The sequence below is a fragment of the Asparagus officinalis genome, chromosome 4, assembly GCF_001876935.1.
Source record: "Asparagus officinalis chromosome 4, Aspof.V1, whole genome shotgun sequence".
Classification (NCBI taxonomy): Eukaryota; Viridiplantae; Streptophyta; class Magnoliopsida; order Asparagales; family Asparagaceae; genus Asparagus; species Asparagus officinalis.
The window spans coordinates 105,552,834-105,563,150 of NC_033797.1; positions in this window are offsets into that span (position 1 = coordinate 105,552,834).

Genomic DNA, 10,317 nt, shown 5'->3' on the forward strand with positions numbered 1-10,317 from the left:
GGTCGGCGGGGGCGGCCGCCCGACGAACTCTCTGTCGTCCAGTGAACACGAGAACTCAGGTTCGGTCGACCGGTTCGGTCGACCGAAAACTGATATTCAAAAACTGTTTTGCTGATTTTAAAATGCTGTTTAAAAATATCAAATAAATTCCAAAAAATATGAAACTTTGGGGAATGATTTTAGACATGATAATAAACATGCTACAGTGACTGGTTATCAGAAAGGACCTCCCAAATAAAAAATATTATCATTTTACAAAATAGTCCAAAACATGAAAATATGAGATACTTGAATTTTGATGTTTTGACATAAACCAACTTTTGAAACTTTGTAAAATGTTTTTATAGACTTAGTAAAACACTAAATTACCCAAGCAATGATCTTGATCTTCAATAAGCTTGACTTGGTACACGTTGCGGATGAAGCTTGAACTTGATCTTTAACTTGAATTGTTGTATAGGCTTCAACCCGACATTCCGCCAACCTCCTTTGGATATCATCGTTGAAGTGCAATCCATCCAACCTCCAACAACGTTGTTTGTCTATAATAAATAAGAAAACACAAATACTAGACAAACAACATTAGTGGTAAATTGTTTGTTAAACATCATCAAAACAAGAAGGCCGACAGCAATTGTTCATTCAAGAAATGAACTACAAGATACTCGTTCATTAACTCCGGCGTGGGAACCCAAAGCTACGACCATCGAGGAAGCTCATGACCTTACTACTCTAGCTCTCGATAGTCTCATCGGAAAGCTCAAGGTCCATGAGAAGAAGCTCAAGGGGAAGGAGAAGGAGGAAGTTCCCTCACGGGATGTTGAGGAGCCATCACCAAAGTTGAAGATCATAGCTCTCAAAGGAGCTAGTGATAACTCCTCTTCGTCATCGGATAGTGAAGTTGATTTTTCTAGAGAAGTGGCTCATCTCTCTAGAAGAATTTCTAGACTCATAAAAATGAACAAGAAATTTAACCCACGATCTAACAATAAATTTCCTTCTCGTGTAGGAAAATGCTTTGAATGCAATGAACCGGGCCATTTCGCTAAGGATTGCCCAAGGCTCAAGGAGAAGTACATGAAATACAAGAAGAAGAAGGCTATGTATGCCGGATGGGAAGAATCCGAACCAAGTGATTCGGATAGCAATGAAGAAGGAGCCAAACTTGCTCTTCATGACCCCAACATTTGTTTCATGGCTCATGAGCAAGAGGTAATATCCGAGACCGAAAGTGAATCTTTCTACATGCAATGTGACATAGCTACGGCTCTAGAAGAATCGAACTTTGAATTTAAGAGAATGTCAAAAGAATACTCTTCTTTTAAAAAATTACATGCTTCTTGTGATATCAAGCTAGAACAATTAACAACCTCTCTTGCACTAAAAGATGAATTGCTAGGAGATCTCGATTTCTAGAATAAGCAATTAAGATCAAAGATTGAGAAACTAGAAATTGAGGGTGGAAGGATTAGACCCACTCATGTTTATGATAATTATAATCATCATGGTAGAAATAGATTTCATAGATCTCATGCTCATACACATAAGAGAAATTTTGTGTGCACATATTGTATGAAACATGGACACATTTGTACTCATTGTAGGATTAAAGACAACCATGATTTTTATGGAATGATATGGGTGCTAAAAGATACCAATACTACTAACCACCAAGGACCCAAGACTTGGGTACCTAAAGTTACTACATCTTCATCTTCATCTCTTGTAGGGAACATCACGGCAACGACGTAAGGAGATGTGGTACCTTGATAGTGGTTGCTCACATCATATGACGGGCAACAAAGAGTTATTTGCAACCCTATCAAGGATTGAAGGAGGTAGCGTCTCCTTCGGTGGTGGTGAGAAAGGTAAAATCATTGGTGTTGATTCTATTGGTAAGAAACCCTCACCTGTTATAGAAGATGTTTATTTGGTAAATGGTTTGAATCACAATCTTCTTAGCATTAGCCAATTGAGTGATAAAGGTTTTGATATTTCCTTTAAACCGGATAAATGCATCATTAGTATGAATGGAAAAATTATTTTTATTGCTAATCGCAAATCTAATGTATACATTTTTGAGATGAATGAACTAGTGAATCAAGATGTGAAGTGCCTTGCGGTAATTGATGAAAACCCTTGGATTTGGCACAAGAGACTTGGACATGCTAATATGGAATTGATATCAAAATTGTCTAAGAGAAATCTTGTAAAAGGGTTACCTAGCTTGCACTTCATCAAAGATACCATATGTGAGGATTGTGCCAAAGGTAAACAAACAAAATCTTCTTTCAAATCCATCAATGAGGTATCGACTTCTAAACCTTTGCAATTACTTCATCTTCATTTGTTTGGTCCTATGCGTGTTACCTCTCTTGGAGGCAAACTCTATGTTTTTGTGATTATTGATTATTTTTCTCATTTTACATGGACAATATTTCTTGTAAAGAAAAATGATTGTTTTGAAGAATTTGCTAATCACGTCAAAAGAATTGAAAATGAAAAAGATTTGAAAGTTGTTAAAATAAGAAATGATCATGGTGGTGAATTTTAAAATGATTTTTTCTATGATTTTTGTGCTCATCATGGTATAACTCACATGTTTTTCGCTCCTAGAACACCACAACAAAATGGTGTTGTTGAACGGAAAAATCGCACCATACAAGAGATGGCACGCACTATGTTAAATTCATTTGATTTGCCAAAATATTTTTTAGCGGAAGCCGTCAATACGGCTTGCCATGTTTTAAATCGTGTTTTGATTAGACCAAAGCTTAAGAAAACTCCTTATGAATTTTTTTATGGAAAAACTCCTTTTATTGATTATTTTCATATCTTTGGTTGCAAATATTTTATTCTAAATACAAAAGATCACCATGATAAATTTGATTCCAAAATTGATGTTGGTATTTTCTTAGGTTATGCACCTCAAAGTAAGGCTTATAAGGTCTTCAATAAACGAAGTCTCGTTGTTGAAGAATCTATAAACGTTACTTTTGATGAGACTAATGTTGGCTCTCAAGTTGTTTTACCTAGGAAAGATGATGATGATGATGTTGAGGGAGGATTGGACTTTTTACAAATGCAAATCAATGATACTCCCTCTATAGAAGCTCAAAAGGATGTGGATAGCTCCAATGCTCATGAACAAGTTGAACTTCCTAAAGCTTGGAAATTCGCATCAAACCATCCAAAGGAACAAATTATTGGGAGCCCTTCACAAGGAGTTGTTACTCGCTCAAAAGCTTTGAGTGAGTGTGGTAATGTTGCCTTCTTATCTCAACTAGAACCTAAAAAGATTAATGATGCTTTAAAAGATGAGTTTTGGGTTTTAGCTATGCATGATGAACTAAACAATTTTTCAAGAAATGATGTTTGGAAATTAGTTCCTAGACCTAACAATGCTAGTGTAATTGGTACTAAATGGGTTTTTAGAAACAAACTTGATGAACATGGCATTGTTACTAGAAATAAAGCTCGTTTGGTTGCCCAAGGATACAATCAAGAGGAGGACAAAGACTATGATGAAACCTTTGCACCGGTTGTAAGGTTAGAATCTATTAGGATGTTTTTGGCATTTGCTAGCTTTAAAAATTTCAAATTATTTTAAATGGATGTTAAAAGTGCTTTCTTGAATGGTTTTATAGAAGAGGAATTATATGTTGAGCAACCCCCCGGTTTCATAGATCATGTTTTTCCTAATCATGTTTATCGGGTTCAAAAAGCTTTATATGGGTTAAAACAAGCTCCTAGAGCTTGGTATGCTCGCCTCTCTAGTTTTCTTGTTGAAAATGGTTTTTCAAAAGGAACTATTGATAACACTCTTTTTGTGAGAAAAAGGAAAAATGATTTCTTTTTAGTTTAAATATATGTTGATGATATCATTTTCGGTGCTACTAATGAATCCTTGTGCAAGGAATTTTCTAAGGTTATGCAAGATCATTTTGAGATGAGCATGATGGGAGAGCTTACATTCTTTCTCGGGCTTCAAGTCAAGCAAACAAAGGATGGAAAATTTATTTCTCAAAGCAAGTATGCTAAGGAATTGGTGAAGAAATTCAATTTGGAGAATTCTAAGCATGCGCTTACTCCCATGAGTACAAGTGTCAAGCTTGATGTGGATGAAAGTGGTGAAGACGTGGACCAAAAACTATACCGAGGTATGATAGGTAGTCTTCTTTATCTCACCGCTAGTAGACCCGACATCATGTTTAGTGTGTGTGCATGTGCACGTTTTCAAGCATCTTCTAAAGCATCTCATTTAGTTGCGGTTAAAAGGATCATTAAGTATGTTAATGGAACTTTTAATCTTGGTTTATTTTATCCAAAAAGCACCTCTTTTGATTTATATGGTTTTTGTGATGCCGACTTTGCCGGATGTAAGGTAGATCGCAAGAGTACGAGTGGAACATGCCAATTCTTAGGAAATTCACTTGTCTCTTGGGCTTCCAAGAAACAAAATTGTGTTGCATTGTCCACTACGGAAGCGGAATACATTACCGCCGGCTTATGTTATGCTCAAGTTTTATGAATAAAACAAAGCTTAGTTGACTATGATTTGAATTTTAAAAATATAAAAATCTTTTGTGATAACACTAGTGCTATAAATATTTCCAAAAATTCAGTTTTGCATTCTAGAACCAAGCATATTGATGTGCGCAATCATTTCTTACGCGATCATGTAGAGAGACAAGATGTATCCCTAGTATTTGTTGACACAAAATCTCAATTAGCGGATATATTTACTAAGCCTCTTGGAGAGGATGATTTTTGTCGCATAAGAAATGGTTTGGGCTTATGCACTATGTGAAAGTTCTACATTGCTTGCTTGATTAGTTGCATTTTGCATTTGGCATTTCTCTTTACCCCATTTTTTATGGTGACAAAGGGGGAGAGAAATCTCCTCATTTGTTGCATATACTTAGGGGGAGCTCATAGATAGGGGGAGCACCTATCTATAAGCTATCTTTATTTTTTTTTGCTCTCATATAATGGTTGGTTATCATCATCAAAAAGGGGGAGATTGTTAGCCCTTATGTTTTGATAATGTTTTACCAACCACCATTATCGGTACTAATGGCTTATTGAGTACAAATATAGTGAATTCATATATCAAGCTTATTAGTACCACAAATGGAGGATTGGATGGAATATGCGCTACAACGATGATATCCAAAGGAGGAGGACCTATCTGCAAAATTCTTTTTCCAAACAGTTTGTTTTTAGTATTAAAAACATTTTACAAAGTTTCATAATTTTTAGAGATCAAATAAATATTTTCCAAATATTTTAGTTGAGTCAAAATCTGCTTTTCTGAAATGTATTAGAATGCGGTCGACCGCACCGGTCGACCGCACCTATGATCATTTGTCAGTGGGCAGCAGAGAGTTTGTCGGTCGACCGATGCGATCGACCGAGAGCTCGATTTTTTTCCATCGGTCGACCGCCCCGGTCGACCGATGAAGTCTCTGTTTGTTTTTCTCGTTTTCGATCTGGAACGCGGTCGACCAAAAATTTCGTCGGTCGACCACCGTATTATTCAAACAGTAATTTTGGTCCTTTTCCAGCGCCGCTCAGTATAGATCTTAGCGACGTTTGTTTCCAGATTTTGGGGGATTAAGGGTATGGGTTTAAACAGCTAGTTTTCCCTTATTTAAACTCATCCTCTTCTTCTTCCTGAAGTGTCCCAGCTTTTGCAAAAACCAGAGACGTTGTTTTTCCTGAGCAAAATTTTCAAAACATGTTCTTCTGAGTTTTGTGTGTGTTTACTTCCCAGCTTCAGTGTGCTCTTTCTCTTTGCCATAGGGACGTTGTAAAGAGAGAGTCTTACACCATTTCTACTATCTTGTGAGTGTGATCTTGTGTAGATCAACTGTGAGGGAGTGTGATCTAGTGAGATCAACTGTGTAGTGTGAGATCGTGAGGGGATCGTTGTGTAGACGAAGTTCCGGCTTCCAAACCGAGTTGTGTGGTGGATTTCTCCTCGAGAGTGGGGAGCGGGGACGTAGGTCAGCGGACCGAACCTCGTTAACATATCACGCGTCACAGGATAACGATTCCTAACCCTATCTCCTCTATTTTGATTGCATTAGAATATTGTGGTTTTCTTGTCTTAATTTTATTACATAATTATAGCCTCTTGACCCTAATCACCCCCCCCCCCTCTAGGGTCAAACAGTAGAGGAACTTGAGTATGTTGCATACACATAGATCCTTCTATGTGTTGTTTTATCTTGTTGGTAGTGTCTATCAAATTTACCCCCTGATGTATAGGTTCCTCCTCATAAATGATAGTAGATAATTATACATAAACGGCTTTAGTCTTGTGAGTTTGTTTTCACTAGATTTTAGTCACATCACCCATGAATTTGTTTAAGTCCAGTGTGAGTTAAAACAAGATTAGACACGATAATATGGCATTCTAGCGATTTGGTCCTATGCATTTGTTTCCACTTTCGATTTGGGATAGTGTGTGTGCTTAAGTAGAAATAGCTTAAAGGTTGACACGAACGATCAGAAGTTTGTGCAAGAGCACACAAAGACATTAAAATATATTAGAGTGAATGATGGATGATAATCTTAATGTATGTCAGTAATGGAGGTGCTTCATCGGTTTATTGAGGCTAAAAATTGTGTTTAGATCATAATGAATAAAGCATTGGTCTCTTCGTGTTAGATCTACCAAAAAAGCTAGAGTAATAAAGATAATATTTATATGAGTTGTTTCATGTCGCTTACTTGTTGGCATAGGTTTTGGACTTTTTTCGGTTCTAACAAGTGCTCAGCAGACCAATATATGTATAGTCTTTATTGGTGCTCATATGTGCAGTTGGTGTATTGTAGTGGTCCATAGAGATGATGTTGGGTATCAAAACGGGGTTTAAGCTAAGATAAGAATTTTCTCTCTCTTTATTGGAAGTAGAACATGGATGATATTGGATATTGGAAAGGGATTTAAATTAAGATGGGAAGTTTCTTACCCTTTACGTTCAATAATTTGGAAGTCATACTAGCAGAATGAGTATTTGCTAGGTATGTTGTACAAGCAAAGGTTGAATATTTTTTTCCACATATAGATGCTTGACAATACAAATTATAGTTGTAAATAATTTACATACCTATAGAGCTGCATACTACTATGAATTGACCGACATATAACATATCTCTTACCTTTATTTGTCTAAAGGATATGCAATGAATACATAATGTAGAAGACGTGAACATTGATGGAGATGCTTTCAATATTTATATTCACTTTGTGCATTGTAAAGAATAAAATTAGTTATAATTGGTGTACCAAATGGTATTCTCTAGCACTGAACATTCACACTGAGAGAGCCCTCATATTATGATCCATGTTCTTGAGATGGATGAGAACTTACATGTGAAATATGGAACGAGTATATTTTTTTATGAAACTTGAGGCTATTTTAATTCGGGAATAATACAAGAGAATATTATTTGAGATGGTTTGGATTAATTAAAAAGAATGATAGTTTCATCTTGGAAGGAGGTGCTGGAACTTCGGTCAAAGAAAGATGAACCTGATGAGAAAGTGCTCAACTAATTATTTACAGTCACATTCATGTGATTGATTTGATCAGTAGCCCTTACCTTCCTCTCAATTAGCCTCTCAATTGGAATACCAAGTCTAGCCCCTTGAGTGTACTTGTCATTTAGTTGCTAATTTAACAATAAATATGACTCTAAATAGAAAGATGAAAGAAGAACATATGTGACTCCAGTTTCATGATGTAATGGTTTTATTGCTGCTTTACTTATTATTCTACCCTTTACTCTATCTTTGTCTCTATCTCACCTTACCAAGTTTGGTACTCTCTCAACAGAAGACAATAATATTCGGTGGGTTTGCCATGATATTTTGAAATAGATATTGTTTAATCTCTTGATGCTTATTAGATAAGCTGAGCATATGGTATTATGATTTCATATGTACAAACTTCAAGATCCTTGTCTGATCACGTAGTCACTTCTTTTATGTGGGCTGAGCATGAATAGATACCCTAATCAGAAGCATGATCTAGTGGTATTGACTATATGATACATGAATTATTGATTTGTACTTGTTATGAACTCATGAATTTAGAACAGTTCACATTTTTTGGGATATTGTGCCATAGGGACTCAAGTGCCTTAATAGGCAAGACTTATCAGGTATTGATAATGGAGTTTACCAGAATTATCATGATTAGATTAAAACTCGGTTTATACACATGGTACTTATCTTATTTGATACTATGTTTGACATGCATGACTTTATAGAAATTTGTTGCTTGATCACCTAGTGTCATCCAATAGGAGAGACTGTGCATGAAGACGACTCCTGTTAAAAATATAATTTTAAGCATATGCACTCACTATGCACACATATATAGCAAAGTTTACAAATACTCTATTTGCGGTCGTAAAGGCCATCTTGTTAGATTTTGCTATGATGCACACAAACATAACAATGCTAATGCTCATTGTGCATCTCATGTAGCTTCTTCATCACATACACATGCACATACTCATCACGTTCATCATAAGCATGCTCATGTGTTTAAATGTGATATTTGTGGTCGTTTTGGTCACTTGGCAAAATATTGTTTTGATTTAAAAAATAAATCTCATTTGCCAAATATTTCTAGTAGACCACATGTTTATAAATGTAATGTTTGTGGTAGATTTGGCCACTTAGGAAAGTTTTGTTTTGATAATGTTTCACATTTGCAAAAAGCTTCAAATAATTTACCTTTGTTTGTAAATGTTCCACGTGCACCTTTTAATGGTCAACATAAGCAAATGCTTCCTTTTCATTGTACATATTGCAATTGGAATGGTCACTTGAGTGATTATTGCTATGACCGATCCCGTGCACCACATATGCCCAAGAGGGTTCATAACCCTAGGGCTTTGAGCTTAAATGATAGGGGTCATGTCCCTAACCAATCCGGCACCAAGAATGCTTGGGTGCCAAAATAAATTTTCCAAAAAATTTAGTGTTTTTATTTTTTTGGTTTTGAAAAATTATACTTTAAACTTTTGAACATGAAAATATTTTTTTTCATTGATCAAATTCTTTTGTTTTCATGATTATTGGTTTTGTTTTGATGAGAGGTTTGTAGTTATATACCCTCCGAGTTTATTGGGTGTTTATTTCCAAATCATGTTTACCGGATGCTAAAATATTTATATAGGTTGATACTAGCTCAAGAGCTAGATATAATTACCTCTCTTGATTTTTGAAAATCAATGATGATTTGGTTTTATGATTTAAATTTTGATTTATGATTTCTTTTGGTTGATTCGTTTTCATTTGAGAACTTTTTGCATGATTCTCATGTTCCTCTTCTTTTGATTTCATAAATCTATTCTTTTATAGGGTTTTTATATTTTTTGTGTTAATGAGACACTTCTTTCATATTAACATATTTATATGTGTCTTCATTGTCTTTTTGTATGTGAGGAGTGTTTAGCATACTTTCCATCTATGCTTGCTCACATATGTATGCCTTAGCATTCATTGCATATATTCATTAAGGCATTTTGATAGGGGGGAGCAATCCCTATACTTGTTTTATACTCACCCATGCTTATTTGTAGGGGGGAGCTTTCGCTCTCTTAATTCTTTTGTCCTCTTTTTGATGTTGTCAAAGGGGGAGAAATATTATGAGTATATTCTTTTTTGTTTATATGCATGATAATTATAATATTGTTTTCATTTTCTTTCATACATATATCCTTTTTGTAAATTGTTTGTCATCATCAAAAAGGGAGAGATTATTGGCCTCTTTGTTTTGATGAAGTTTAACAAACAATTTACGACTAATGTTGTTTGTCTAGTGTTTGTGTTTTCGTATTTATTCTAGAAAAACAACGTGTTGGAGGTTGGATGGAATAGAGCTTCAACGATCATATCCAATGGAGGTTGGCGGAATTGTGGAGTGAAGCTTATGCAATTCAAGTTCAAGATCCAAGTTCAGCTTCATCCGCATAGTGTACCAAGTCGAGCTTATTGAAGATCAAGATCGGCTTGGGTAATCTAGTTTAGGTTTTATATTATGTGTGTTAGATACTCTAAGCTCAATATCATATACACACACATTTTATTGGTTTCCTTATATATATATATAGTCATATATATATAAACAACACAAGTTTTGGTTTTCATGTTTACAAATATGAAATTACATATTTCATATTTATTATTGTGATTTGGTTTAACTACTTAGATATGAAACAAATATATTTTCATATACATACTCATAGGTTTCATTTTCTATTGTATTTGTGAAAATATTGTATTCTTAGTTT